The sequence below is a fragment of the Chelonia mydas genome, chromosome 8, assembly GCF_015237465.2.
Source record: "Chelonia mydas isolate rCheMyd1 chromosome 8, rCheMyd1.pri.v2, whole genome shotgun sequence".
Classification (NCBI taxonomy): Eukaryota; Metazoa; Chordata; order Testudines; family Cheloniidae; genus Chelonia; species Chelonia mydas.
Genome location: NC_057854.1, coordinates 89214734 through 89221043, shown reverse-complemented (window position 1 = coordinate 89221043; position 6310 = coordinate 89214734). Strand labels below are relative to the sequence as shown.

General features: G+C 42.4%; 1 long non-coding RNA gene across 1 annotated transcript in view; it reads left to right on the top strand.

Annotated features, from left to right (window-relative positions):
• Nucleotides 1-3801: 3801 nt before the first annotated feature.
• Nucleotides 3802-6310, top strand: part of LOC122461381 — a 6162-nt gene continuing 3653 nt past the window's right edge. The window contains exon 1 of the long non-coding RNA XR_006283225.1: nt 3802-5600. This is a non-coding gene — a long non-coding RNA (uncharacterized LOC122461381). The remainder of the gene's footprint in view (nt 5601-6310) is intronic.

Genomic DNA, 6310 nt, shown 5'->3' with positions numbered 1-6310 from the left:
AAGATTTTCCCCTCTATAAAATGGCAATAGTAATATTTACTTCCCTCACAGAGATGTTGTGCGGCTTAGGGCTTGTCTAGATAAACATTTAGTTCACTACAAACTGGGGTTTTATACCCTCTACTAGCCTGCTGCAGACTAATTGTCCAGGTGGACTCTGTTGACTCACATTAACAGTTTGTTAATGTGCTTTAATCTCGTCCCATTTCAAAGAGGACTAGATCAAAGTGCATTAATGCACTGTTAATGTGCTTTAGCAGGGTCCTCATGGACAGTTAGTCAGTGGCAGGCTAGTGCAGTGTTGAGTCACACCACAGCTAGCCCTGAACGAATTGTACCTGTTGACAAGTCCTTAATGTCTGTAAAATGCTCTGAGATCCTCAAAAGGTGCTACAGTATTACTGTAGAGAAAGGAAAAGCATCCTAGCACAAAACATTTTGGAGAAAAGGGACTACTAAAAATAGCCCCCCCCCCCCCGGTTTAGAAAGATGCAGTACGAAAAGTGTGCAGGGAGAATACATAATGCACTGTACCTGTTCCTGAAGCCATGGGCATTCCAGGTAGAACAGCCATTTAAGCCCTGTGTTAGTTCCCAATAGCCTTGCTTGTATTCAACAGCACAACAAAATGACTCTTACCCAACCTGATGGATTTTTTCCTGGAAAGCAGTGAGCACAGCAGCAATTGGGGAGCAATCTCCCTCCTCGGTGGGGAGGGCTAGGGCCTTGTGGGGAAATCCTGTTGGAAAGAGCCTTTTCCTTGCTCCTGGACCTCTTTAATGTGTATGTCTCAGCTCTTTATGAAGGAGGATGATTTAGGAAGTATAAATGGATGCACTCTGGTGCATCATCACAGCTCAGCTACGCTTCATGGTTCTCTCGCTCTAAGAACATGGGCTACACGCTTGATCAGCCAAGAGAAGCTGCTGCATCTCCACTGATATATAGTCCAAAAGGTGCAGTGCATAGCCATTGTAACAAGATAAGGATCAGTTTGTGGCCCCAGGGTATTAACATGTTCCTCAAACCACCCTTCCAGGAAAGTTATGACACTAGAGTACTATACTGGGGTTTTCACGACAAATTTTTTGGTGGCCTCAGAGTGCGGCCACCAACTCTTGCTGGTGGCCTCTCTCACACTTTCCCCTAAAATATTTAATTAGTTTTAGGAAAAACAAATAAATATGCACATATTCACATCCAAATCATTGTAATTTATTTATTGCTAGCTAGTAAGTCTGTTGCAAAAAAGTGATATTAGCAAACATAAAAGTATCACTTTACTTGGCCCCAGCAAGCCTGGGGACAAATTAAGCCCTGGATTACGGAGGGCGGGGGCGGGGTAGTCAGTAGGGGCCAGGAGTAATGGAGTTGCGGGGTCGGGGGGAGACAGTGGGAGGCCAGAGCCTGAAGCCCCATGGCCAGGGGATGAGGATGGAGCCCGAAGCCCTGTGGCCGGAGACTGTCACCCCACCACACCTGGGTGAAGCCAAAGCCTGAGCCCCACCATCCCTGGGAAGGTGGGGAACTCACCAGTTGCCTGCTCCTCCAGCGATGTGCCCCAGCTATCTCCAGAGGGGGGCTGGGACCAACCCCTGCTTGCAGCCCCAGCAGACAACACCAAGCTGGTGCATCCAGGAGCAAGAGGGAGGGGCCACTGCTTTGCCCCCCTTCCCCTCGGTCACAGCCCAGGAAGCTGTGGCTGCAAGAAAACCCACTGGTGGCCACAGTTGAGAAACGCTGAGTTACAACAGATCAAACCAGACCGTAATGTTTGCTAATTATTGTTAGTTTTCAAATTGCAACACATTATGTCTCGCATCAATTTCTCCTTTGATTTGAAGCTGATTGAGAGCAGAACAAAATGGCTCAATTATAAAGTTACCATAGCTGGATCTCTCTAAAAATGAGCCCAACTTAATTTTAGCTCTGCATAATACTACGGAAATCTCTGCTGTAATTTGGCAATCTTTTTAGGATGGTCCTGAGGGTGTAGCATAAAATAAGAAGGCAATTCACTTACATCAGGCTTTCTGGGTTGCAGTTTAAGTTGATATATTTGAAATGAAGGCAAGGATTTGTTTAAACCTCTTTTGGAGTGAGACCCCCATCTCCATCAGCTGTGATATCTCAGCAGGGCATCGGAAGAAGAGTAAATCTAAGTGGGCTGAGATGTGCCACAGAAAGGTTGTTCAGATTCACCTGGGAATGGTGAAATCTCTTAAAAATGGAAGTAAATAAATACATTAAAATGGTTTACCCTACCTTCCTAACCCCTCCAAAACACAATGATCTGAAAACTAATTAGTACCACTCCCAGCCCCACCGTGCTCCGGCATGCCCACATTGACTTGCAGGGATGGGGATTGTGGCTGCAAACCCCACTGAATCCATGGAGCCGTGGGTCAAAGAGAGGCCAGTCGTTGCTAGCACAGCTCTGGAGATAGCCAGCCTCCTAGCTCCTGGGTCGGAAGGATCCCACAAGAACCGCGATGCCGTTAGTTATTCTCCCTGCAGCTAGGCACTCTTCCCTGTGCCCCAGGGGTTTAGAAGGCTCCTGGGGGAGATGCTGCTGCTGCTATCAGCAGCGATGCCTAGACAGATTTCTGAAGGTGCCGCTTCCAGGTCATTTCATATGTAGAAGTAGGAAGCCTGTAGGTGATGAAGGGTGAGCATTGCAATGAACGCCTGAGAAGCCTGGCTTTCTGTCCCCACACGTACACCACACCATCTAGCGGTTACAGTCCTCAGACAACCACTCTCGCCCCATCCTGCACTCGCTCCTCTCTCTCTCTCTCTTTTTCCCAAACAGTTCAGGAAAGTGCATGGCTCAGAGCATTAGCAATGGGATAAAAATCCTTTCACATCTAGATCACTAATTTAAATTCAGTCCTGGGGCCCACTTCTCCCATTGCAGGATGCAAGCAACTCCCATTGATTTTCAATGAGGGTTCCACTGACTTCAAAGGGAATGAATTACCTCATGCAATGGGAGACCAGGGACCAAGGTTGGTGGTGACCCACATTTGTTACCATGTGAAGGGTATTTGGGGGTCTTACCCACTTTCCAGCAGACAAACCTCCACCAATGTCAGGACTAGTCGACTGTATCTGCCATTGATTGGCTGGCTCTGGAGACTGGGTTGTCCTGTCAGCCCTTGAGGTGCTCCCATCAGGTCAAGAGTGAGGAAGCTTGCACTGGGCTGAACCTGTTTTATAGATCTCACATAGGAAAAAGCTCGGGAGATAGCACTGCATGATCACAGGCTCCGCCCAGCACTAGTTGCTATAGGAATGTGTGAAATAGATTTCGTTCTCCATCCCTACCAATGGGTCACTTTTAATGGAAAGAACATTGTGTTAAAATTGTCATGGTTTTAGGGATTGCCTCATTTGAACTGGCTGCTCTATGCTGTCCTAATGGTCCAGTGATGGCATCTGATTGTGAAACTGGCTCTCGGTCACTCTGATTGTGCTTGTTGTCTGCAGCAGCGTTGCTGATTCCCTGCTCTCTGTCATTTGCTCCAATGCATTTGAAAATCCTTAAGTATCAAGAGACATGAAATTAAAAAATAACAATCACCAAGTAAAAACAAAGCCACAACAACCAGGGGGCCAAATTCAACCCGGATGCCGTTTCTTCAGAATAGCACCAGGGATAGAATTTAACCCACAGCCTGTCTGCATCTTGTCAGTTGAAATAAAAATGCAGCCTTGTAATAACAAACTCTGACTGTGTCACTTTTTCTAGATAAATGTAGAGGAAAATTTAAGGCATCAAGAGAAGGAGCTTAAAATCAGGTGATGCCCCACATAATACATGCTGGAGAGGGAATCCTGGCAAGAATTGGATTGTGTGTATCTATGTGTGTGTTACCTATAGGGATAGGTATATATATATTAGAAATTCACAAGTATTCACAAGTCTAAGTCAAAACATCTATCACTGGATGCAAAAAAATTCCTTGCAACAAGATCAGTTTTTGCAATAAACTAAATAATACCAACCCTTTAAGTAGGTGACCATAGTTAACATTCACATTTCCTTACACTTTGCAAGTGGTGAATGGGAGGTCTGATTAAACATGATACAAAAAGAGCTTGCAAGTAGCACTGTTTACTAACATTTCAATTTCTATGCCTCATTTATTAGACTTAGAATAAAAAGGTTAGAGGGCTGTTTGGGATTGTCTTTAACCTTGATGATATTTCCACTGAAGCAGCATAATGGCTCTTAATTGCTTAAGTGAAGAGAACATGTTGACATGTCCTTCTTTGTGCTTAAAGCTCTGTGCCTAAAGCATTATGCTAATTCAAGCATTATATACACCAAAGTATTTATGGGACTGACACAAGTGATGTTGCAGGTAAAGGGCTGTGAAATGGTCTGTAAACAGAGAGAATTGATTCCAGGCCCAAAGCAATGCTGTTAAAGTCACAGACATTGAACAGCCAGCCCTACAATTTCTATCCAGATTGTCAAACTGGGTCAGACGGTGTCAGCAGGGCTGCCATTATGGATCAGATGGGTGGTTTAATAATATGTAAACCAACCACATAAATGGAAATTAACGTGGAAGCACTGAGTACCTGATTCTGGCTTTTTTTTTTTTTTTTTTTTTTTTGCACAGCCGTTTTGGTTACGGAATTCTGAGTTGCAACATTTGCTAAAACATTTAGGTGTAAAAAAGTAAATCAGCATTATGGATTGTAATTGTATTTCCCTAAGTCAAGAGAGCAGCAGTGCAGCTTGAAGAAATCACAGAAGAATATGTGCATCATTTAAATCTTTGTGCAACAATATAAAATAAAAAAATCCATAGATTTGACCCACTAGTCTTTCAGTATATTTAGTTTTATACATTGTCTGCCTTTTCATACTAGGGAGTGAGGTTAAGATGTAAAAGAGCACTGTTACTTTTAAAATAAAACAGTTTTAAAATATCTTCTTACGTGGTTTACTAATGACCACAGGCTCCCAAAACTGAAAAAAAATTAAAAGTCTAATTTGCATCTCATCCTTTTATGCCATTTATTTACTTTTTGTATTTCACTCACATAAATCAATGAAATTAGAAAGGTTTTTTTCTACTTATTTTCACTCTAGGTTCTGAGGTACTAGCCCAATTATTTGCTGTTTCACTTTAAACTGATACAGAAGTATGTTTAAGTCTCTCACTCACATCTAATGTATTTTCATTCAACTATTTTTATATATTTTTGATGTCATGAAAACATTTAAATTCGTACTCGAATTCATATGTAAAGTGTAAGTTCAGACAAAAATCTTATATTCATCGTTGTTTGTAAGGAACTAGCATACTTTGGACATGATTGAAATAATACTAAATAATAATCATAAAAAAGATTTTGTAACACCTCTTTCCTTTTTAGAAAAATCTAAATGTTGAACCTAAACTCATGTGTGTCCTTTGAAATGCTACGTGTCTCGCTCTGATTTAGAAGTGATTCAGCAAGAGGGATATTTTTGATTAAATGGACCTTGTTGCACAGGAAAAATCTGGACAAGTTGCTGCCTGTTTCTTCAAACTCCTCCTCCACAACAAGATGGTGTTTCTCTCAGCAGGGTACACTGCAAGGTATGCACGAAGGACATACCTCTTTCCCTCTCTGTGGAAAAGTTCTGTTTCAGTGCTGTTTCCTTGTTTGCAGATTTCTGCATTGTTGAGAACGTTATTCTGGAAAAACTGTACCATACCAAACGACTCAAAGACAGATTTTGGCATCATGCATCCCAACTTAACATGTCTGCCAATGGGGTTATAATGTTCTGACTGTTTCTTGGACCATTGGCAAATATTTATATGGCACTATAATATATCAGACCTATATGTGATTATAAAGAGGTGTCAATATTTGCATGTTAAACCACGAGGTAAATATTTTTAATCGTTCATAGGGTGGAATAGCAGAAATAGTCAAACCCTGGGTTGAGTCCCCTGCACACTTTGGAGTTCCCTTAGACCAGGGGTCGGCAACCTTTCAGAAGTGGTATGCCAAGTCTTCATTTATTCACTCTAATTTAAGGTTTCGCTTGCCAGTAATACATTTTAACTTTTTTAGAAGGTCTCTTTCTATAGTATATAACTAAACTATTGTTGTATGTAAAGTAAATAAGGTTTTTAAAATGGTTAAGAAGCTTAATTTAAAGTTAAATTAAAATGCAGAGCCCCCCGGACCGGTGGCCAGGACCCGGGCAGTGTGAGTGCCCCTGAAAATCAGCTCGCATGCCGCCTTTGGCATGCGGGCCATAGGTTGCCTACCCTTGCATTAGACAAAACCCATTTAC